The 26,119-nt window shown below is 35.2% G+C and overlaps 1 long non-coding RNA gene, 1 other non-coding gene and 1 pseudogene across 2 annotated transcripts; 1 reads left to right on the top strand and 2 right to left on the bottom strand.

Moving 5' to 3' along the window:
• The first annotated feature begins 2,304 nt into the window (after window positions 1-2,304).
• LOC147927644 (transportin-1-like) lies at window positions 2,305-7,160 on the top strand (annotated as a pseudogene).
• Window positions 7,161-19,885: 12,725 nt separating this feature from the next.
• Window positions 19,886-20,469, bottom strand: LOC147927645 (uncharacterized). Its single transcript, XR_015581935.1, has 3 exons — window positions 20,415-20,469; window positions 20,263-20,309; window positions 19,886-20,153 (listed from the first exon to the last, which is right to left on the bottom strand). It is a non-coding gene; the product is annotated as an uncharacterized LOC147927645 (long non-coding RNA).
• Window positions 20,470-24,139: 3,670 nt separating this feature from the next.
• Window positions 24,140-24,245, bottom strand: LOC147927646 (small nucleolar RNA R71). Its single transcript, XR_015583224.1, has one exon. It is a non-coding gene; the product is annotated as a small nucleolar RNA R71 (small nucleolar RNA).
• Between the last annotated feature and the right edge of the window lie 1,874 nt (window positions 24,246-26,119).

Consider the following 26,119-nt stretch of genomic DNA (forward strand, 5'->3'; position numbering starts at 1 on the left):
GATTTAAACTTTAAGGAGATGATGGATATAAATGGATTGTTACCTTCCCATCAACCAAGATCAAACAAATGTAGGTAGGCTGCATTATAATGATTTCGGGTATCCACAGCCTCAATACTTTAACAGCAATACTCAACCTATCTGTTGATGGATTCAAATCTTCTATGTATGCAACCATCTCCTTGTTTGGTACTTGGTTATTTTTTAGAAAGAAGAAAGGTGAGAGGTTAGACGTTAGAAAAAAGAAAGGAGAATAGGAAGAGTGATTGGAAGTTACGTAAAACAATTATGTCAATTTGGTAATGTCAGTTCGAAATTGTTTTAACCAATGCGAAGACTTTGAAAATAACAAAAAACTTTTTTATTTGGACTTGCATCCATACATGCATTCGTTCATATTCTCGGTTTGAATTTTGCTGTTGCTTGAATTAAAGTTGTTACTAATCGCATATACCATAATTTTTTCAACGATCTCAATTTCTATTGAAATAAAAATATGAGAAATATGACGATAACAACTTTATATTGTCTTCCATATAATAGCTTTATGACGATAAGTATTTTATATGTATTGAGAAGACTGTATATCATACAAAACTCATTAAAGTGAAATAATTTCAAAAAGATGAAAGATAAATATAATAAATTTATGACTACTGTTACATTTAAAGAAATTTCAAATTAATTTAACGAAACAAATATTATAGGAATATTGTATGGCGATTGAAATTATCTTCTCCTTGATTTTCTCTTCCATATCATATCTCTAGGACACCAAACAAATGGTTTTGGAATTTCAGAATAAGTAATTCCTTTAGCTTGAGCAACTTGGGTATTGAATATAATCCATTCCGAGAATTTAGCTGTCGTAGCCATCGGATGATTCATACCATTATCCTCAGGACCATCTTCATTGTAGCATTCCCTAGGTGAAACCTGTTCAATATTTTAGTTAAAAGTAAATCAAACTTACCAAATAAAACATGTTTATATAACGTTTTAAAAATAGATAAAACATGGTAGAATTTAAGTTACACATAAAATTACATAACACGATTTAAAAAAAACGAAATACCCATAAATCGAATCCATGGATATCTACGATCATAATAGTCCTGAAACATGGCAATCCAAGTTTAGACAAAACTACTATTTATTATTATAAACTATAAATAATTTTTAAAAGGAAAATACAATCGTGATAAGAATTATAATTATAAGAAATTATACCTGATATTATTAAGTATCAAAGTCTCCTCCACAATACCTAAATCAAAAAATTATTATTATTATATTATTATATATGAAACAACCATACAAACAGGTAAATACAATTACTCTGTAGATCTGTAGTGAAACTAATATATAGTAAAATATAGTAATATATAATCTCTGCCTCGCAACCAATATAATTTTGAGATCATGACAAAAGAAACTAATGTAAATCATCATTCAAAATAGTAAAATGTTATACCCTTTTTTAAAGGTGAACCAACAATAACCGAAGCTTGGTGAGATTCGAATGTTGGTTCCCAAGAAAACACTACACGAACAGGAAAACACATTAAATTAGGTGAATAATACAAAACAGTAAGATTTGAAATTTTACTTTCCAAGTAACAGCTACACGAACATGAAAATAAAAGTGAATCATAAGAAACAGCAAAATCTGAATACAATTATTATATAAGAAACAACCATAGAATCAGGTAAATACAATTAATCTGTAGATCCGTAGATTATTCATAAACACATTATAGGAACACCAATATAAATTTGAGATCATGACAAAAGAAACTAATGTAAATCATCATTCAAAATAGTAAAATATTATACCCTTTTTTAAAGGTGAACCAACAATAACCGAAGCTTGGTGAGTTTCGAATCTTGGTTCCCAAGAAACCACTACACAATCAGAAAAACACATTAAATTAGGTGAATAATACAAAACAGTAAGATTTGAAATTTTGCTTTCCAAGAAACAGCTACACGAACAGGAAAATAAAAGTGAATCATAAGAAACAACAAAATCAGAATACAAATTAGAAATTGAGAATATGAACGAATCTATAAAACTCAACAAAAAAAAAAACGATTTTATACCTTGATTAGAAGATGAACCAACAACAACCAAAGCTTTATGATTTGTGGATCTTGCTTTCCAAGAAACCACTATACGAACAGGAAACTAAAAGGGATCAGTCGATGTATCATTAAAAACAGCAAGATCGGAATAAAAATAAAAATTTGAGAACATAATAAAAGAATTATTAAAATTCAAGAGAAGAATGCTTTTTTCGGGTTATGGTGAAAGCATACGAAATCATTGTATTTATAGTTGTAAAGCATCTATATTTTTAGGGTTTCTAGGTTTTTAGGGTTTACAGAAAGACGGTGTTTTCTCATCGGGCTTTTTTCATGCATAAACCCATAATTTTTATTTACGTGGATCTTTAAAAAATCTAACCTAAGCCCATTAATTACCCAATTTATGCGTGTTATATTATGGTCATGTATCCTTTGATTAAGCGTGAAAGAGATCTTATTCATAAAATTTAGGGATTAATTTAGCAAATTCTATTTGTGCAATTAACTTTTTATGCAATTAGATTATTTCTAATCCGATTTTTGATTTATTTTTAATGCGAAAATAGGTAATTTTACGTCCAGGGGCAAAATATTACAACGTGAAGGACAATTTCATTAATGGTATAATGGTAAAATTTTGCTGAGATTGAATGTGAGACGTTTTCACTTCTCGTTTAATATAATTGATGTATCCGTTAATAAAAAGTTTACTAATATTCGAGTGCCTTGTCTTTGCAGATTGTAGCAATCCTTCTTCCCCTTTTAGATGATAAGTTTCCTCTCATACGAAGCATATCTTGCTGGACACTTTCTCAATTTGGCACATATGTTTTTAAGGTATGATTGAACAAGATATTTTTTGCTTCTACTTATTCAAACAATCTTTTTAAATGATTTGATACTATTATTTTACAGGAAGATGATGATCTCAAGAATTCTGAACTATTTGAGAAAGCTCTTGAGGGTCTTCTTCCGAAACTTTTGGATACAAGCAACCGGGTCCAGAAGGCGGCATGTCTAGCTTTGATAACTATTGAAGAGGTAACTTTTCGTTTTGCAATTTTCTAAGTTATGTCAAGTGTAGAGAACTTCTATAGTGCTTAGCGTTAGCTTAACTAATACCTACATACCCAAAAGAAATTAACCGAAGCCGAATGTATCTTTAAGAATGAAGAAGAATATGAAAGAACGAAGATACTTGTAAAATATATTATCAAAATCATTTTAGAAAAACTTAGAGAAGTTATGTTCACGAACACTCTTTGAGAACCTTATATGTAGCACCTTTTGTTTTTATTAGTTTTTCTAATTTTTCTAACTTAGACAAGTTATGGTCATATATATATATATATATATTTTTTTTTTTTTTTTTGTCAAACAGTTATGGTCATATATATATACTTCAAATTTATCCTAATATGTAGAACCTTTACTACTATATCAAATTATTCTATTATTAATATCTTGACTCTCTTACATTAATATATAAATATTTTTTCCCATAGAATTCTCAAGAAAATCTTAAGGAGGTGATATTTTCTGTAGTATTTCTTGAACTATAGTATAGAAGTTGGACCTAATTTCAGTTCCAATTAAAGATTGTTCCATCATGAACCCATAATTAAGTTTCATCCAAATTCAAGTTAAAATTTTAATAAATTGATCTTTGTTGAGAAAAAATAATTTATTTGTCAACTTCTAGGATGCTGGGGAAAACTTAGTGCCACACCTGAGTGTCATACTACGCCATCTAATGCGCGCTCTTGAAATATATCAGGTCGTTAAATTTTCTTAAAGTTAACTATATTGCCATACTAAATCTTTATGCAGCTATTATAGACTTCAAACAATATTTTATTTTGTTGACTACCTAACACATTGCTTTCATACATCCAGAGGCAGAACTTAAAGTTTGTTTATGATGGTATTAGAGCACTGGCAGATTCAGTTGGAATCGATCTGAATGAGGTATGTGTACGGCTAATATGGTCCTGTAAATTTAGCTATATGGCGAGTAATATATATATATATATATATTATTTTTAATAGTGGTAGTTTCACATGTTTTAACCTACTTAAAACTAACCCCTTATGCAGCCTAATTATCTTGAGATTTTGATGCCCCCACTGGTTTCAAAGTTGCAACAAACTTCAAGTTCAGATAAAGATGTAATTCATTTGCTAAAATGCTTCACATCCCTTTCTGAGGTATATGGTACTACTTGTCAAACTCCATAAGGATATATATGTACGGTCTTTAATTTCTAGATTATTTAAATTATCCTAGTAAGTGAACATTTTGTTATTTTTAAGAACTCAAATTAAATATGGGGTTGAAAACTTCTTGCATTTGATAAATGGTTAATTTGAGAGCCTATTTAATATTGCTACTAACACTATGAACAATCTATTTATGACAAGTTGTGTTTCCATGTTTCAGGCTTTAGGAGTAGGATTCGCTCCATTTGCTCTGTCTGTTTTCCGGAGGAGCCTGGATATCATCCAACAACAACAACTAGCTAAGGTTCAATTCATAATTCTATGAAATCATTTCAATAGAGACTTGGAGCGATCATTTTCCAATTTATTTTCTTAATTTTTCTTTTTTCACATGCTTGAGTTTAGAACAATTCTACATTTTATTAGGGCTTATACATAACTATTGCATGCTTTTTGTTGTAAATCGATACAACAACTTTGTATTCAATCAAGTACTGATTGATGGATCTAACTCAAGCTTTAAACACGGAAATAGAGAGAACACAAAAATAGAGAAACACAGAGATTTGGTAACCCAGTTCACTGCATTAGCAGCTACGTCTGGGGAGGAAACAGAGTCCTCAACATCCATTATAGATCAAGAGTTACATATGTGTTATGGTTACAACATACCTCTCACACTCATCTAACATCGTAGATAGAGTCTCACAAGAACAACATATGAAAGAAGAATAACAAGAGATTGAGCCTAGATACACCGAGAATCTACATCTCTCTCTAGCTATGTTCACCTCTTCAGAACCGCCTGAACTAGGGTTCGGCGCAGCTCTCTTTTCTCTCACTTTGACCTTATGTATTTATACCTAATACAGAGTCAGTTCTTGTATGGGCTTCACACTAATATATGGCCCAGTTTCTGACAGACCAAACAGGTCCATGTTAAACAAACGTAGACAAGTTTCTGATCCACTACAACTTCCTGTTTCAAGGTTGATCATATCTCAACACTTTTGTTTGTTGTTTAATTATAGCTTGTGTTGGTTTTAGGTTAACCATGTTTTTGATAAGGCTGAATACAAAAGAATCATTGTTAGTTCTCTTGAGCTTGTTTCTGGACTTGCTCACGGACTTGGCCGTGGGATAAAATCTATGGTACTCCCGTTCTTGATGTCTTGTTCACACGGGGTTTACTCATGATCACCCAGTGAATTACTCAATTAGTTTCGCTAATATCAAAGTTGTATTTTATAATATGACCCATTTAATTGTCAAAACCGGATGTATGAATACTCACATCATCGCTCTTACGTAGGTTTCACAAAGTAATCTAATGGACTTGCTTCTCAAGTGTTGCATGCATGAAACTCCTGATGTCAGAGAAACTGCTTTTGCCCTTATGTATGATCTTGCAATGGTAAGGTGTACTTTTATTCGTCAAGCTAATTTCCTTTTACATAATCAAATTAATGTCAAGGAGAGTGACAGTTACTAGTTTTGTGAGATTATGTCATCATTTGTGCTAGATGTGTTAAAGTAATCATTGGTTTGTGGATATGACTAACAGGTATTTCCGCTTTATCTACAACCCCGCATGCCTGAGTTCCTCGTCATCGCAAGCCAACAACTGGTTGGTATCCAATTACATTGCTATGATACATTATCTCTTTGTTTATTGTATTTGACTGTATTTATGCTTTGTAAAGAGTGAAAATTTTACCGGAGAAAACCTTGGTTCTGCAAACAATGCCTGAAGAGCAATTGGAGAATTAGCGTTCGAGGTAATACCAATTTGATATATATTTTCGATTTATGCTTGAAGTTTTTGGTTAAGAGAAAACTCATGGCCTGTAATATTTTCAGTTCCGTCAAGAAGTCTCACCAATCATGACCAATGTTGTCTCTTCCTTAGGCTTGATTCTTCAACATGGAGAGGTGAGTCTAGCAGCCTTATAAATTCAAGATTTTACAGGCCATGTATCTAGGTATGCCTTTTTTGTTGTTGTAAATAAATAGGCATTAGTTGTGAATAGCGCAACTACACTACTTGAATGCAATACGATTGACCTAACTGTGAACAGTGCAATTACCCTTGGAATACTAGCATGGATTCGTCCAGACCTCGTTCCACCACACATGGAGTACTCTATGAAGGCTTGGTGCAAGACATGTGCAACGTGAGTGAACCTTTGTCTTGGATTTGGCTTGGTAAAATTGTTTCTAACTACACTTTCTTTTCAGGTTAGCTGATGATGACATTACGAAAGAAGCTGCATTTAGTGGGTTATGTGAAATGGTAATTCTTCTCTCTAGTTTTTGCTTTTTTTATAACATTGATTCAAGTTTGATATTTTACAAGTGTTCTCCATAATTTAGGTTAAAGCGAATCCATCAGTAGGATGCAGCTCAGTTGCTTACATATGCTTAGCCTTTGCAAGCTGGCAAGTAAGTGAAAAGAGAATTAATTGTGACAACTCTCCTAGCTCAATTCCATCTTTTCACTAAGCTTTTGGACAATTGGTTGTGACCATTTAACTTTATTTTATCGTAGGAAATAAGAAACGAGGACCTCCAAACCGAATTCACTCGAGTGCTGAACGGCTACAAAGGCGTAAGTTTTAAGTTCATATTTTAACCAAAGAGCGCCTCCAAGTGCTTGTTAGTGTACATTAGAAGTAATCGGATGCCAAATTGTTAATGTTTTTTATTTAAAATTTTCGGTTCAGATGCTAGGAAGAAACTCATGGGCTGATTGTGTATCTGGTTTGGATCCTCTTGTTAAAGAAAGGCTTGCGAGGTGGTATCGGATGTGAGATTGATCGTGTACACTGATTAGTCTCAACTCATAGAGATCTGCTCTGGTTTATTAATTCTCATTGCAAACAATAAATAGAATCACAGACTTTGAGCAAAAGAGTTTCAGTTGCATTTACATTTTAAATACAATATGTGATCATTTGGATACTTGGATTCATGATTTATTCACAAACTATAATTGGACCATTGATAAGTCTTCTAATCAAGTTGTGGTTTCATTTTAAAAGAACAAGTGTCATTGTTATCTTTTATCATTAACAAGAAGTGAATTGTTTCAAAAAGGTCAAAGTCTTTACATATAACTAGGTGATACCCGTGCTACAGCACGAGATTATATATTTTGTTAGTTATTTTTTTTGTAATTTGTATTTTTGTAATATAGTTTTTTATTTTAATTTATTTTCTTTGTTTATATAGTATTTATTTGTATATTTGGGGTTATACAGTAAATTGGAAATCCTAATAGAGTAAGTAGTTTGTAAAATGTAGTTTTTCACGGAAACAGACACACCACAATAGTAGATAGTACGTAGTTTTGTAAGAGAATAGACACTCCGCAATATCGGATAGTAGTTTTGTAAGAGGACAGACATATCCTGCTTCCATGGCTTAATTTATAGTTTGATAAAAATACATGTTTTAACGGATTTAACTCAAAAAAAATTTATATTTTAAAATTTTAAGAATTAAAATATTAATATTACTTAAATATTTTATAGACTTTAAATATATTATAATATTTTAAACTTTCGACGGAGTTCAAATATTTATAATAATTTAAACGTTGTATAAAAAATTTAAATATTTATAATATCTTAAAATTTTTTTTAAAACGTAAATATATTATAATATGTTTACTTTTTAAAAGTTTAAATATTTTCAAATATAGAACCAAATTAAACTGTTAAATTTGGATACCTGATAAATCAAGCTTCCTGCTCATTTGTACTCAAAACATTTTAGTCACATATTTATAGTGATTATGAACCATATTCCATAATATTTAGTCGATGTGGGATATACACATTTTCTGTAAATTAGTTTACAACTTTACATATATATAATTTCTGCGTTTTTAATTCTTTCTATCTATACTACTCACAATTAATTACTAAAATTTTGTTAAGGAAATATTATAATATCGGAAATCAAGCAATTTAGTCAGATTTGGTAACTTGAATATTCGTTTTTAAAGATTTTAACTGAATCACTAAATATTCCTTTTAAAAAATTATCTGTTAAGATCAATCTCGGTAATTAAGGAAATATCCGAATTTTTGGTAATTAAAATTTATGGTTTTCATTTAAATACCTTAAAGGAAAATGAAATCAGAGTGTTTGCCTATAACGAATAACTCTGTTTGGGATCTTAAATAACTAATCTTGAATGAAATAATATACTGGATCTGAAAAATATTATTCTGGAGTACAAACAGATCCGCGGATTTTTTTCCTTCTGTAGGCGGATATGTAAGGATCCGCGTCCCGACCCGGCAATTTTTTAAGTAATCGACCGAGGGTATTTTCGTCATTTAATGAAATCAAAACTATAGGTTAATTAGATTAAATTTTGTGATTCTCTAATCATTTTTAATGAAAAACCTACCAAAACCAAGTCATGGTCCATGTTTTAACGGATTTAACTCAAAAAAATTTTATATTTTAAATTTTTAAGAAACTACAAGAAAACACGCGATTTGCGATGGCAAGATTTGTCGCTCTTCCCTCGCAAACTGGTGTTAGCGAGGGATTTGCGAGGATCGTCAATTCCTCGCTAATCGTGTGTCGCAAATTAATACACGTAGCACTTCCCTCGCAAAATTTGCGATGAATTGACGTCCGTCGCAAAACATCGCAAATTGCGATGAACAACATTCCTCGCACCTCTCTTGCAATAAATGTCCGTCGCAAAGCACTCGTAAATTGCGATGAACAACATTCCTCGCTTTCCTCTTGCAAAATATGTTCGACGTAAATCCCTCGCAGATTTGCTAGATTTTTGCGACGTTGTTTCCGTCACAAAGTTTTAATAAGATTATAAACCTAGATATGTGTTTCGTCGCAAAATCCGTAACAAATTAGTAATCATCGCAGATCCGTAGCATAAATTTGCTACGGAATTAAGAATTTTTTTCATTTTGATATTTATATTTTTGATTTTCAAATTTATATATTTATATATTTATATTTTCACAATATTTTATAAGAAATAGAAATTATAATCAAAATATAAAATAAAATTCAGACATATTAACCGAGACAATTTTTTGTTTCTAAACAAAAAATTAAGAAACAAAAAATTGTCTTAACAACAACATTAGAACCATGTCCAAAAAAACAAAGTCAACCTTAGAACTTAATATCAAATTGTCTTAAAAAGAGGGTGATAGAGAGGGAACCCCAGTTCCGGTTCCTGTATCTGTGCCAGTGGTTGTGCCTGTGTCTGTGCCTGTGCTGTCTAGTGTTGCTGGAGGATTGGAGTCAACAAGCCTGCTTCCAAACTTAGCAGCAAACTCAGGATCCTTGCCGGCAAGGTAGTCAAAATATGCATCATAGCTATGCATCCTTTGAGCACTGTCTTGAATTTGAGTGGCCTGGGTTGCAAGAGTAGCTTCAGCGACAGCAAGCTTCTGAGCAAGAACAATCGGATCCTCAGTAGGCGGAAGCGATGGTCCAAAATGGTCTGAAGATGCTTCATGTTGCAGAGAACCAACTCCATAAAGTCTATTTTTCTTCCTCGGAGCAACCTACGAGCAATACAATCAAACAATTAGTTTCATATTCATTTGAAACAGCCAACAAGTGACATACAAGATTCGGATCCTAGAACAGACACAACAACACAAATGTAGCATATCCTAATCTTATGACAAACTATCAAGAACAATCTTAGCATACCATATGACAAACTAAAAACAACAACACAAACTCATACAAGACAAACTTTAGAGTTTTCAAAAGCACACAAGAAATACGTTCAACATCCAACAAAAACTCCAAACAATAAGGCAACATCAAACATCCAACATAAAATAGAAGTTTACCTCGGCATAAATTTTGTTCTTGGCATGAACAGACAACCCACCAGAAGCAGAACTCTCCGTGTTATCCCCTGAACAGAGCTGAGACTGAACCTCTTGTATTGATGACACTTCATTGAAGATGGACTCTGACTTTCCATCGACAAAACTCCCATCGGGTTTTTTTGTGAGTGTCTTCTAGGACACGTAGATAATCCGGAGTGCTTTCACCAGTCACCTCAGACTAACAAAAAGTAAAACAAAAGACAAAGGTCATTAGTAAGAAAAAGACAAGAAGTAACATAGAATTTAGAAACTTGTAACTTGTAAGAATTAACAGACAAGAAGTAACTTGTAAGAATTTAGAAACTTACAAGTTTTCTGGCACGAGCTTTAAAAGAGGTCTGGCCTGAGCGGTGTTTATGTATGCCAGTGCCATCAGGATCATGATATCGAGCATTACGACCGTTGATACTCTTTTTTCTGATTTGGGATCACGCCAATACTTAACTAGTCCATCCCATACTTGAGGATCAATCCATCGCGGCCTTGCATCATCACCATTCTCCCTCCACTTTCCCTTCCACCGGCACACTTGATCACACATCCGCTCCTTCAACTTCTTCTCAAACTCATGTCTAACTCTACCGTTTATAGAACGGTCCCAGTTATATGTTTGCTTGTAAAAAGAAAACAAAATATATTAGTATTGATCCAAGCTACATAAGTTATATATCAACGATTAAACTAAACTAAACTATTACTTACCGCAAAAGTTTCATACCAACGATCTACGACCGCATGTGGCGTTTGTGACCAATTAGCATGAGGCTCTTTGAAATCTCTTTCAAAGATGCTGCGGACAGTGGCTGCAACGCCTCCATCATCACAAAACCTAGGGATAACATAATTGTTTTGATGTAAGTATTGATCCTAAAATTAAAAATTCAAATTTAAAATTGAAATAAGTTAATCATTCTCTTACCAGAGAGTTCCTGGTGGACGGTTTGGATCTAATCGTGTTAGATTTTGACGGCCAGGACTCTCGAGTAACTCCTCCAACGTCATACTGTTTAAACGTTGAGGCAAAGATGTAGGAGTGGCTGGAGATGCAGCAGCGGTTGGAGGCGTACGAATGGGTGGAGATGAAGCAGGTGCCGGAGGCCTATGCTGTGAGGTTGCATGTCGAGAACCTTGAACCCCCGATGACGACCCTCGAGAACCACCACTGCATGGACTTGGAGCATTAGTCTGCGAGAGGAATCGTGTGTAGTCGTTCCAAGAAAACATCTACAAGAAAAAAAAAAGTCTGAGATCAAATTCGAATAAATTAAGGTTCTAAATCGGTTTAGGGTTAAGGGTTCTAAATCGAATAAACATCTACAGATCGATTGAAAAACCCGTGAATCGAATAAAACAACACTTAAATCGAATGAAAAACCGTAAATCGATTCAAAATGAAACTATAGAAAAATGACTGTCAGATTTACCTTTGGAGAAGCCGAGTCGAGTCGAAGAAGAAGAAGATTGGAGGAAGAAATTAGGGAAAGAAGAAGGATTAACCGGAAAACGGCGAGATGTTAAACGAAGAAGAAGGAAGAAGAAGAGAGAATTTAGGGTTTTGGATGCGGCGTGGTTTGAGCGAGCTCAAACTAAGGGCTGCGGTGTATATATAAACTTTTTGACTTCTCGCAAATCCGTAGCAAATATTGCGACGCCGTTGCAACGTTCCCCTCGCAAAAACGTCGCAATAGGAAACCCTAAATATTGCGACGGCTTTGCTAGAGTTCCTCGCAAATACGTTGGAATACAAAACCATATAATTCGAAAATTAAAACAACAAAAAAAACTAATTAATGTTTATATTAAATTAAACTAAAGATTAAATAATGTTTAGACCTTAACTAATTAATGTTTTTATTAATATTTTTAAAACCAGCAAAATCTTGGGTCCAAGATTCAAGCTAATATTTAAAATGTTTAGAAATATTACAATTACTTAATATTGCCAGGCATTTGCGAGATGACCCTCGGCAAAACCTCGCAAATACCTCGCAATATCTATTGACCTCGCAACTACGTAGCAAAACCATTGTAAAACACAACAAAAACTTATGAAAAAAACACAACAAAACACCATTATAATTTACCTAGTGCCAAATATGATTCACTATCCATCCGGCATGTTTGCTGGTGTGTGATAGTTACCCCCACGTTTACATGTTTCTTGAGCACCATAGTAATCGATCTGTTCAAACAAATCATTGCCAGAGGCGTAAGTTGGTGGGGGAACACGCACAACTTTATTCTTTCTGAACAACTTCTTGTTCCTCCGGTACGGATGATGCAAGGGAAGAAATCGACGATGACAATCAAACCAACAAGGTTTTTGCCCATACTTTAACTGAAATGCCTCTTTACCATCCATACAATAAGGACATGATAATCTTCCATGTGTGGTCCACCCAGATAACATTCCGTATGCGGGGAAGCACTAATCGTCCACATTAGCACTGCCCGCATATTGAAATTCTGTTTTCTTGAGGAATCATATGTCTGAACACCTTCATACCACAATTGCTTAAGCTCATGAATCAGAGGTTGCAAGAAGATATCTAGAGCTCGCTTCGGATGCTTAGGACCTGGTACCAAAATACTCAAGAACAAAAATTCGCTTTGCATACACATATCTGGAGGAAGATTGTATGGTGTCAATATAACAGGCCATAAAGAATACTGCCTCCCTGACATACCAAATGGACTAAAACCATCTGTACACAACCCAAGATAAATATTCCTACACTCTTGAGCAAAGTCAGGATATACCGATTGAAAATGCTTCCACGCCTTTGCATCAGATGGGTGTGTAATCTCTCCTTCGTGTGTAGAATGTTCTGCATGCCATCTCATTGCCGCTGCAGTCCGTTTTGATTGGTATAGGCGTTTCAATCTATCACCAACAGGCAAGTACCACATACGTTTATATGGCACTCGTGTCCTTCCTTCAGTAGGCTGATATCTCGGCTTCCCGCAAAACTGACATTCCTGCAGCTTAGCATCATCTTTCCAAAAAATCATGCAATAGTCAACGCACACATCAATCATTTCAGATGGTAATCCAAGACTCGCAACCAACTTCTGTATTTCATAGTAGTTCTCAGCCGATACATTATCAGGTGGCAAATACTCTTTAATGAGTTCAGCCCAAGAATCCATGCAAATCTCACTTAAGTTATTATCAGCTTTAATTGTCATCATCCTAGATGCCAAAGATAACTTAGAATGCCCTTCTCTACATCCATCGTAGATAGGTTGATTTGCCGCATCTAACATATCATAAAAACGTTGTGCATCTACATTGGGTTCTTCCGTATTATTCTCAGGAAATGCAGCAGTAGTTTCATGAAATGCATCATTAACCATATGATGAAATCTATTTTCTTCATTATACCCATAAAAACCAAATTGATCAGATTCTTGATGCCCATAATTACTAGGTTGATCAACAGCATAATTCATACTACTACTTCCAACGTTACTGCAACAACCCTCTCCATGACGGAACCATACATAGTAATTTGGCATAAATCCTCTATTAGAAAGATGCTTCTTCACTAGATTAAATTCCAATTAATTAATGTTCTTGCACCTAGGACATGGACAAAATATTGTACCGTTTTCACGAGCAAAGTCTTGGTTGGTCGCCTGGTACATGAAACCGCGCAAGCCATCACAAAACTCTTTCGTCACATCACCGGTGTTTGGGTCTCTATGATTGTACATCCACCGTCGTATTGTATATATCTCGTGCTCTCCACCTCCAAACATTATTTTCTCTAGAATTTTTTTATCACAAATTTTTTTTTTGACAATTATTTTTCTCTCTTTTTTTTTCTCTTGCTCTCAGAATTTTTTTTTTCTCTCCCACCAGTTTTTTTTTCTTATTGCTTTGTGTTGTAGTTTCCATGTCTCACGGACTGGCTATTTATAGACTTTCTAAAAATATCTGCTACGGATTTGCGAGGGAATTTGCGACGGATTTGCGACAGGTTGCTTTTAGATATTTATTTCTTGCTACGTTGCGAGGCAGTGTCCTTTTTGCCGACAAAACAGGTACACTCGGGGAAAACGTGCTTGCCGACATCTAGTCCTTCGTAAACTCCTCGCAAATTTGCTACGGCAGTCTTATCGCTAATTCGTCGTAAATTTGTTAGGGAATTGCGTGTCATTTGCGAGGAATTTACTTATCCTCGCAATGGTGTCTTAGTTCCGTCGCAAATTTGCGAGGGAAATATCCGTCGCTAATTTTGCGAGGAATTAACGACAACGTTTTCCGAGTAGCAAAATAATTGCAAATCCATAGCAAATTTGCGACGACGTTTCTCCGTCGCAGATATACGTTGCAAATCACGTGTTTTCTTGTAGTGAGAATTAAAATATTAATATTACTTAAATATTTTATAGACTTTAAATATATTATAAAATTTTAAATTTTCGACGGAGTTCAAATATTTATAATAATTTAAACATTGTATAAAAAATTAAATATTTATAATATCTTAAACTTTTTTAAAAAACATAAATATATTATAATATGTTTACTTTTTAAAAGTTTAAATATTTTCAAATATAGAACCAAATTAAACTGTTAAATTTGGATACCTGATAAATCAAGCTTCCTGCTCATTTGTACTCAAAACATTTTAGTCACATATTCATAGTGATTATGAACCATATTCCATAATATTTAGTCGATGTGGGATATACACCTTTTCTGTAAATTAGTTTACAACTTTACATATATATAATTTCTGCGTTTTTAATTCTTTCTATCTATACTACTCACAATTAATTACTAAAATTTTGTTAAGGAAATATATTATAATATCGGAAATCAAGCAATTTAGTCAGATTTGGTAACTTGAATATTCGTTTTTAAAGATTTTAACTGAATCACTAAATATTCCTTTAAAAAGATTATCTGTTAAGATCAATCTCGGTAATTAAGGAAATATCCGAATTTTTGGTAATTAAAATTTATGGTTTTCATTTAAATACCTTAAAGGAAAATGAAATCAGAGTGTTTGCCTATAACGAATAAATCTGTTTGGGACTTTAATTAACTAATCTTGAATGAAATAATATACTGGATCCGAAAAATATTATTCTGGAGTACAAACAGATCCGCGGATTTTTTTCCTTCTGTAGTCGGATATGTAAGGATCCGCGTCCCGACCCGGCAATTTTTTAAGTAATCGACCGAGGGTATTTTCGTCATTTAATGAAATCAATAGGTTAATTAGATTAAATTTTGTGATTCTCTAATCATTTTTAATGAAAAACCTACCAAAACCAAGTCATGGTCCATTTTTACTCTAGAGAGTACTTCTGCTTTAATAGTATAGATAAATAATATATTAAAAATCTGAATTCCAGCCAAAACTGGTATATCAGAAAAAAAAAAAAAGATATATCAGGAAATAATTGAAATAAGTGAAGAAAAAAAAAATCAAAATTAAAATTCTTCAGGAATGCTTCGTAACGCAGGAGTCCAACATGCCGCTCCTTTCTTCTCCCACACCTTGGCATGGTGTTTTCTTCGTAGTTGTATCAATCTTTGTTCAACCAACGACGCTCTTAAAACGTCGTCATCACCTTTGTAAATGAGCTTCTCCACGTCACATTTCTTTACCAACATTCTAATTCTGATCAGTCCATTCTCCTTCGTTTGTTCGTAAACAACACCGTTTCTCTTCGCCAGCTCTAATGCTCCGATCAAGTTGTTCTTCGTTAGCCGCTTGCTGCGAAGGTCCTTTACCAAACTTACCGCCCGGAATATACCTCGTTTGGATAGCAATGTCCTCTTCAGCTCCATATCTATAATTCTATTATTTTTTGTTTTTTTTTGCAATGGTATTGGAGATTTCTTTTGGAATCACGTACGTACGTACATGAGCATATATACTATGCTTTATATGGTCCAATACACCGGATCTAGCGCGTTATAATCAGAGATGGCTGGCTAATAATTGATTTAATTCGATTATTAGTGTATTTGACCAATGGCACTCGGTAATCATTGGTGTTAATTAACGAATATTATGTATTGAAATTAAATTCCCCTTGGTGATCGATTTCATGCAACCGGGTGTATTTGACTTTTGTATTTTAGTCCTTATAACAACTTTTGAAGTTTTGTTTTTTCTTCTACGAAATTAGTATTTTGTTGACAAATTGTTATCAGTCTTTTTAAACAGTCTCGCAAAAAATAAAATTGGTGTTTATTATATAGCAATTGTTTTTGAACATTGGGCAATTCATATATATTTTTTTTCCGGTTCTGACTTAGAGGATGTGGTTACAATTGCTAGAGTTTGTAGCAAGTTGGTAAGAATACAGCGTGTTTGTATTTATTTTAACGATTTAAATGACTAGTATAGCGATTGAAAATAAATGTATACGCTGCTAAACAATCCTAAAAGTTGACTACAAGTGTAAACGAGTTAATCCAAAATAAATGATGAAAATACTGATAACCAAGTTTCCCAATGATACTTATTTAGTTATTTTCCCTACTTTTTTTTTGGTTTGGGAAATATTAATTATTACCCCACAGCTACGGATAACTATCTAGCACAAACTAACACAATGGCACAATCACAATGGAGTAAAATATTGGGATATATATTTACATATTTATGTTATATTGTGAATATACTCTAATAGGGTTTAGGAATTTATATAGCTTGGTCTCCGAATTTAATATATTCTCGTTTTTCTTTGTATATATATGTGATGTAATGGTTTGAGATCAATTACACAAACATTTTGAATACCTAGCAATCTTAAGTTTGACATAGTATTAGAGCCAAACATCTAAATTTAGTTTTTCCGTTTTCGTGTTCTTGTTTCTCTCGTCTCACTTTGTTCCTTTGTTTTGTTTTCTAGTTTCTCTCATACGTCTGTTTCGTTTGATCCTTTTCTTCTTTTTGTTACCATGGCGGAAGAAAAAGGAATTGTTTCCAAGGCTTCTAACTCCACCATAGTCACGCCTTATACTTTGTCTTCTGCTGATAACCCCAGGTCTATGATCTCTTCGGTCATGTTGACAGGAGATAATTATTCTGAGTGGGCTACAAAGATGTTTAATGCTTTTCGAGCCAAGAGGAAGATCGGATTTACTAATGGATTAATCAATAAACCACGAGAGGCTGGTTGTTGGCTGGTTGCGAACATGAATCTCTCTGCGTGTGAGATCTACGGTGTCGTTTATTGAAGATGCATCTGATAAGTGGGAAAACTTGAAGAGCCGTTTCTCAGTTGGTAATAAAGTTTGGATCCACCAGATTGTATGTCAGTTGGTGTCTTGTCGACAAGAGGGTCAATCCGTTATGGATTACTATGGTAGACTTGTGACTTTGTGGGACGAACCGCAACAGTATCGTCAACGTCCTACTTGTACATGTGATGCTTCTGCTAAAATTGCAAAGGAAAGATGTGAAAGTTCATCAGTTTGCTATGGGACTTGATGAGTGACGTCTCTCTATTTTACACCTTTTTAACCATCTTTTTCTTGTCATGTTTTGCATTGTTAAGAGTCTGTACTTAGTGTTTTTAGGTCCTTAACCTTATATATTTGTATTTGGGTGTTTTAGAGTGTTGCATTGCTGCATTGTTGCATTTTGGATGAAAACATGTACTTTGGAGGCTAAAAAGAGCAAAAAGAAGGATTGACAAGTTGCACCTATCACAAGGAAGGATCTAGTGTCATTTATGGAGTTTACACAAGAGGATTTGAAACATCAAGAAGGAAAAGGGAGGCACCCGACCATACCACCCGACCATTGCCAAAGAGCACCCGGTCGAGTTCATGACGAGACCCTGAAATATCGACTCTCATGAAGCTTTTACGTTGGGATTCAGCTTCTGAGTTCTTCATCAAAGTTATAGGAACTCGAGTTAAATTTACAATGGTGGAAATTTCAGGCCAATCAGAGGTGCGGTTTAAGAGTTATCCTGTTTTAGTGACCGTATATACCTCCAGATCGAAGAATGGAACCACCCGATTGTCTATCCGACCATGCACCTGAAGTGGAGCTCGAGCCTAGCTTCGGATGCTTCGGATGACACCTGTTGAGGCTATGTCAAGTGGTTTCAATATATAAACCCCCTTTTAACCCATTTTCGAGAATCAAGCATTGAGAGCCGACTTTTACACTTTCCTTTGAGCAAATTTTAGAACTTAGCATCTATTTTCCAGTTTTTGTAGTTCTTTCAACTTGAATTATGTTTATATTTTACTACTGCTTCTTTCTAATAAATATTTATCTCTTTTTCATCTTTATGATTATGCAGTTTTTATTAATTTCTGGGTTTATGTTCTTTGCCATGAACCTTGAGTAGTGAACCAAAGTTTCTAGGGATGGGATATGCTAGTAGGTATTCTTAATCGATTAGGATGTTTTAGATTGAGTTTTTATATAAAAATACTCTTATGGATTAATGTTCTTAGTGCTAATTTCAAACCGAGAGGTTGAGATTAGATTTTAGGCATTTATGCACCAAGAGGTGTTCGATGAAATGCCTGAATCAACTAATACCAGAGTACTCACTTAGCCTAAAAAAATAGATGAGTAAAGAGTTTATTGACAATAGTGAATTGGATTTTAATGCGTGCTTGGTCATGTTTTTCTAACGAGAGTTGGGTAAGAGAGTGATTAGGGTTGATTGTTTCTGCCATGAGAGTGGATTAGCAAGGTTTAGAAATTCATTATCTAGGAAATAGATTGCTTGAGGCCTGTAAAATATTTTAGGTTGAGAGGTTTTATATATAGAAACCACTAGACCCTAGGGCCGCAACAACTATCATCTGAAGCATCTACCCAAAGCTAGGGTCGAGCACCTCTTCGGATTGCGCTTCAGGTAGTTCTTCTGCACAATCATTGTAACACCCCGACCTTAACCTCTTAGTGGGCCTCATGTCCAATCCCAGTCCATGGGCTCACCTTCCTTAATAGGCCTCACGTCTTCTCACTAGGCCCGTGAGCCCATCCATATTCCACGACCAGTTTTCTACGTCCGGGAGGTTTTAAAGACTTGTTACCATCTCTACAAATCACCACATAATCTTTCTCTGTGTTTTGTCCTCACTCACACAGTTTCAACAGCCACTTCCTAGAAGGTCACACATCATAACACTACTCCAACATAAACACACTTAACTGTGAAGTTCTCTCAGGATCTTTAACCGAAAAGATATGTGCATTTTGGTGACATAGGTGACCAAATTAATTCTTTTAAACCTCTCCGCATCACTACAAGAAATATTGACATCAATAGCACACAAAAATGCTACTATAGGTATTTGGTAGCGTTTTCATAAACGCTAGGACATAAGGAGCTACAATAGCCCCCTAACATATCATAGCGTTTTTTAGTACGCTATGAAATGTTGACCTATTATAGCGCTACTAGTCCGCTATTGTACAATTTATTCTAGCTCCTTTTCCGTGCTATTGTATTTGTTTAAATTACATCATATATAATACATGATTCATTAAAATATAATTTGATTTAATTGATGAAAGACAATTAGATCAGAAAATATGAAAAGTTGACGAAGTCTAAACATAAATATCAAAAGTTAACAAAATTTAAATATAAATATCAAAAGTTAACAAAGTTTAAACATAACAAAGACAATGAACTCTAAAGATTACAATCTTCAAGGAGCGTTGCTAGATCGAGAGGACCCTTCTACTTTTGGGCGTTTGTTTTGGATGTTTCAGATACAACTCTTGTACAGTGGATCAGTGTCTTCTTCGTCTACCTCGATGCGTATTAAGTAGCCTAGGTGAGCGAGAGATCGTCTGTACTCTAGCCTTGTTATCTCCTTCACATCATCATCCGCAGCACTTCCTTGACCTTGCTCACCTTGTTTTCTGATTTTCGGTATAAGGGTCTTTGCTGGGAGGCCACATATGATTCCTTTAGCTTCCATTGAAATCGTTTCTGCATTGTTAAAAATTATCCCATTAGTTTCGGTTTTTTTTTGTATCAACAATCAAAAGAAAGCAATTAATTTCAATCGAGTGAACAAAGGAGGAAATAAAAGACAAACCTGGTACAATCGATTACAATCAATACAAAGATTTCTAGATCCAAAACCTGGAAACGAGAAAAGAAGAAAAAGGAAACGAGAAGATCGTTAAATTTGGGACAGTAAAACGTTTTTTTGATTAGGAAAAAATGAGGAAAACAAAAGCTCTAAACCTTTTAGATCTGGCAGAGAATCGTCGAAGATTGAAAACCAGAAGCTGCGAATGAGTTTAATCGTTGATTATGTAGACAATAAAAAGTTATCGAGATGTACAAAAGTAAGAAAAGAAGGGTTAAGTAAGAGTTGATTGATGACCGTTAGATTGCATCTAATCGACGGTAGATATGAAGAATTTGGTGGTGCACACCTTAATCAATCAGCCAATGAAATAATTGTTCTAGTATTAACATGTTAACAGTATAATATTTTGTTATGTTTATTTGTATTAATTTTGAAATATGGTGAAAAAATAAATTAAATTAATTTGTTAAGTTCTACATTGTCTAATTCATGTTTTACTATACTTTTAAATTTATTTGGTAAGTTCTACATTGTCAAATTCATGTTTTATATACTAGTATACAATGCTTTCAACAAAGATATACAAATTTAGGGTATAGAGTATAGGGTTTAGGGTCCAGTATATGAATGGTTAATGGTGTAAAAATGAAATACAAATTTAAATTTCATATAAGTTTAATATAATATTAAACTTTAAATTAAATTTTTATTACTAAGAGATTGATTACATGTAGGGTTTAGAGTATATGGTTTAGGGTATAAAGTATAGGGTTTAGGGTTCAGTATATGAATGGTTAATGGTGTAAAAATGAAATACAAATTTAAATTTCATATTTTAGACTTAATATAATATTAAACTTTAAATTAAATTTTTATTACTAAGAGACTGATTACATGTAGGGTTTAGAGTATACAATTTAGGGGTTAGATAGTATAAGAATGGTGAATGGTGTAAAAAAATAGAAGTTTCATATTTTTTACTTTATAAAATTTTAAAATTTTATAAATAGAAGTTTTGTATGTTAAATTTGATAAAATAATTAAATTGCCAAATATTTTTTTTAAAATTGGTTTAGGGTTTAGTAAACGGTATTTTGACAATCCATGTATGATTATCTTATTTTCTAATTTTTTCCAAACTATTAGGAATATTTGTATATTGAATTTTTCTTTGTCCAAACTATATATATGTCCTATAAAGTTTTTTTTTATTGTATGTATTTTTAAATAGGTGTGAAACATTATATATAGAAAGATCCATTAATTAATTTATTCGAGCCAAGTAGATTAATATCTGAAAACATACATAGTCTGATTTATTAAAACCTTAGAATTCCAAATAAACATAGATCATGGAAAAACAAGTCTACGAACAAACATAAAAAACAAGGACATGTCTAAAACTTAGAAACAAGTTCCCCCATCTGTAACAGCTGTTGTCATTCCTGAAAAAACAGAATAAGTTAGCCATCAGTTGTTGTCAACATGTTTTCCACACATGTAAATTAAATATATACTAACCATTACTATTTTATCTTCTGACCAGGCAATAGAAGTTCCAAGTGCATCTTCCATATACTCGATTTCAGAAGATTGCCTCCAAACTGCAGCATCTTTAACAATCACAACATCAACCCATACTTGACAAGCATTAGGCCCCAAAGGAACGTGATGTACAAGTTGCTCAAGACTATTAGATGACCACCGTCCTTCAGCAACAACAACCTTCTTCCCGGATATATCCATCAACTTGCATTTTGAATTTGCTTTGAATATGAGACGCTTCAAGAACAACCAGGCAAAAAATGAAAGCATAACGCAACAGGAACAACCACAACAAATCATGCAAATTTTATCCACAGCCCAATCAAATAAGTACCTGTGATTTGCGACGAGGAGATGCCTCTAACAGAGTAGGTTTAGATTTGGTTGAAAGTTTCTTCAAAGGAGCTCTTGGAGTTACTGGAGACTTGTGATGTGTCTGTATTTTATAGGGTTTTAACTATAGTTTTTAGGATTGTTTTGGGTCTTTTCTTAGGTCCAAGTGTGCTTTTAGAGTCCTTTTTGTCTTTTGTGAGTCTTTACAGGTCCTAGGTGACTTTAGGAGGAATCTGAGCGTTCTGGGGATGAAAATATGCATATGGAGCTAAATTGGTTGAAGACTGATCGAGCTAAAAGGCAGATGGAGTGAGAGCAGAAATACGTTCCGGATCGACTGATCCTCGCGAGATCGACCAATCCCGTCCCCGACGCAATCTTTCCTTTTTCGATTTAAACCGACTTTTTAGGGATTTATTTTACTATTTAAGCACGGGACTCGACCCCTAGAAAAACAACTTTTACTCTACGCCGTTTTTGAGCACTTGTAAGCTTGGGAGAAGATCTCTTATCCTTTCTAACCCTTTGGAGAAGAATTCTGAACCCTATTATTTTCTCTTGCAATTTAATTATGATTTCTTCATCCTTGATTTGCTGTGCTTTGATTTCGATGTTTGAGTAGTCTCTCTGTTGGGTTTCGGGTTTCAAAAGGGGGTTTTATGATTTATTGATTTAGGTTGTTAGATTTGGGATTGATCTATTGTGTTCTTCATCTATTGTTGTTCTTATTGCTTAAACTAGATTAGCTACCTAGTTTATGATCTTAGGTTAAATTCATCTAGGCATCAAAAGTGTTGTTGAATTACTTGAAAGAACATAGATGAGCAAGGTGATCCTTAGCCAACGAAGGTTGAAGTTAAGGCACCTTGTGAACAAATCAAACTTGAACTTATTGCTTGCTAGGATTGTTTAGATTCAAACGACGGTTTAGGGTTCATTCAATTCCTTGCATAGAAAACTAATGCTGCGACAGTAGGTTGGTTTTATATTTGAGATTTGAGTTCAAGAACGGTTCCTAAAGCTATCCCAATCCATCACCTAATTTCGTGATCATAACCCTTGATTAATTCCCTGCGCCCAATACTTTCTCTTAATTTTACAAACTCTTATTTATTTTCTGTTTTGTTCGGTTACTTGAAAAACAATCTTCTTATTGCTTTAGCTATACTCGGTCTAAATAGTTTCAAAGTGCATTGCTTGATCTCTGTGGATTCGACCCTAGAGTACTACGACGACACCACTTGATCGTGGTTGAGTGTGCTTTGGGTTATTGATTTAACTCTAGATCAATTTGGCGCCGTTGCCGGGGACCAAAACGTTGCCTTTGAAATTTTAGATTCACGTTTAGTCTAAGGTTTCTTTATTCTAGTTACTAACAAGTTCTTGCAACTTGTTTCTTTGTTTCAGGTGTATGCATACAAGGAGCAGCAAGAAAACTGATTTGCGCATACTAGGGAACAAGGAATTAGCACAGCTTGAACGTGAGAACCGGAGAGCAAAAGCCTAGACCAATTCTATGGCTGACGGAGAGAACACAGGGGCTAATCCGCCCAACCCTCAGCTTGGCATCATCCAACAACAGCAGAGGCAGAACCAGCAAGAGCAAGCTGTACTGAACCCACCTCCGAGGCAAGCCACCTTGAGGGATGAAGATGCTCAGAATAGGCTGTTTGCGAATCGATCTGCGATTCAACATCCCGCTCCTGCAAGGCAAGACTATGAGATTAAGCATAGTCTATACAATCTGGTTCAGAACCGTGTGTTCCACGGTTTACCATCGGAGAGTCCTCTGGATCACATTGAAGCTTTTGAGAGACTGACCAGTACGACGAGGTCCAATGGTGTACCCTATGAATATCTAATGCTGACTCTGTTCCAGTTCTCTTTGGCGGATAAGGCACTTAGATGGCTGAACCTGTTGGATGCTGGATCGCTCACCACTTGGGCACAATGTAGAGCAGCTTTCCTGAATCACTTTTACACCAAGTCACGTTCAGCCAAACTGCAAAGTAAGATCCTACATTCTCGCAAGGAGGCATGGAGTTGTTTTGTGAAGCATGGGAAAGGTTCAAGGAGTATCTTCGAGACTGCCCTCACCACGGTTACACCCAAGAGAATCTGATGAATATCTTCTATGGGGGCATCGAACAGAAGTATCAAATGGCATTGGACTCAACCAGCAAGGGAGATTTCTCCACTAACACCGCAAACGAAGCCAATGCACTGATAGAGAACCTTGCAGCCAGCAATAGCAATCACGGTACTGACTATGACCGTACTGTTTGGGTCAATGCGGTCGAGACTGATGCTATTAAAGATCTCACGGCCAAGGGGAATCTCCTGCTGAAAAGGGATCACCAAGTGGTTAACATGTGCGAGGAACAAGCTGGGGGATATGCAGACTTTGGAGCTGAGACATACCAGGAGGGTAAGGAGGAAGTAAACTATATGGGAGGACAAGGGAACTTCCAAAATCGAGGTTTTAACCAGAATTTTAGGAATCATCCTCATCTGTCCTACAGGAGCAACAATGTCGAGAACCCCCAGGATCAGGTCTACCCACCGTGACCTTAGCAGAGCAACTTTGCACAGGACTTCCAGAACAAGGGTACATGTTTTGGAGGATCGAATTTTCAACAGAAACCTCAGGTCAACAACTTCGCGCAAGGGTATCAACCGGTTGCACCGCAGGCAGCAGTCTCACAGGAGAGCAAACTGGAACAGATGATGCATGCTCTGATGGAGAACCAGAAGAAAAACACCACTGAGGTGACTGTCAAGATCGACAACATGTACTCTGAGCTGAATGGGAGAATTGAATCGTTAAATTCTCACATGAGAGTGTTGGAGAACCAAGTGGCACAATCCGCAGCTAGAGTCAAGGCACCTCCAGGGATACTTCCAGGGAAGAACGAGGCTAATCCAAAAGAGTATGTTAATGCCGTCACCCTTCAAAGCGGCAAGGAGCTTCTGGAACCGCAACAGAAAGCAGGGAATGACCAATCCAGCGGCGGGACTGACCAGTCTAAAACACAAAATCAGGAAGGTAACCATGACGAAGTTCTCAACAACATTACTGATGATGTTGTAAAACATGGATCAACAGTTCCTGAAGAAAAACAACCCAGCGGACCACAACAACCCTATGCACCCAGACTACCTTTACCTACTCGCCGCAAGTCAAAGATTCAAGAGCGAGAGTATAAGAAGCTGAAGTCAGTAGTAGGAGAGGTTCAAGTTAGACTCCCTTTCATCGAAGCAGTAAGGATGGTTCCAGCTCTTAAGAAGTATATGAAAGAGATTCTAACAGACAAGCTCAGTCTGGAGAAGGGAGTGATGTACCTCACACAAGAGTGCAGTTTTATGCTCCAAAATCGAATGCCTGAAAAATGTGGGGGATCCGGGACCATTTACCTTGCCTTGCACGATAGGAGATCTCAAGTTCAGCAAATGCCTCTACGACCTAGGAGCGAGCGTGAGCCTTATGCCACTCAGTGTTGCGACGAGACTTGGACTCTACACCTTCAAACCGACCCCAAGTCACCCTCGTCCTAGCTGATCGTTCCACTCGACGTCCATAAGGAGTGTTGGGGAACCTACCAGTGCAGATTGGGAACTGCTACATTCTACAGACTTCATTGTTTTGAAACTTGATGAGGAATCCTAAGAACCAATCCTACTTGGAAGACCCTTCTTTTCCACGGCTGGTGCGATGATAATCGTTAAAGAGGGAAAGATCGACTTGCACATGGATGATTTGATTTGAGGTTCAATCTGGAGAAAGCAGCTAAGAAACCTACAATTGATGGTCAAACCTTTTGGGTTGATACAATAGGCGAAATAGCGGATGAGCTTTATGATGAGGTGTGTACAAGTGATCATCTAGCTGTCGCATTGACAAAGAAGGAACCAGAGCTAGGATATCTGTTTGAGGAGACTAAGAAGTTGGCCAGAACACTCGACGCTACAACAGTTCTGA

The sequence above is a fragment of the Camelina sativa genome, chromosome 15 (genome assembly GCF_030686135.1).
Source record: "Camelina sativa cultivar CO46 ecotype springtype chromosome 15, ASM3068613v1".
Classification (NCBI taxonomy): Eukaryota; Viridiplantae; Streptophyta; class Magnoliopsida; order Brassicales; family Brassicaceae; genus Camelina; species Camelina sativa.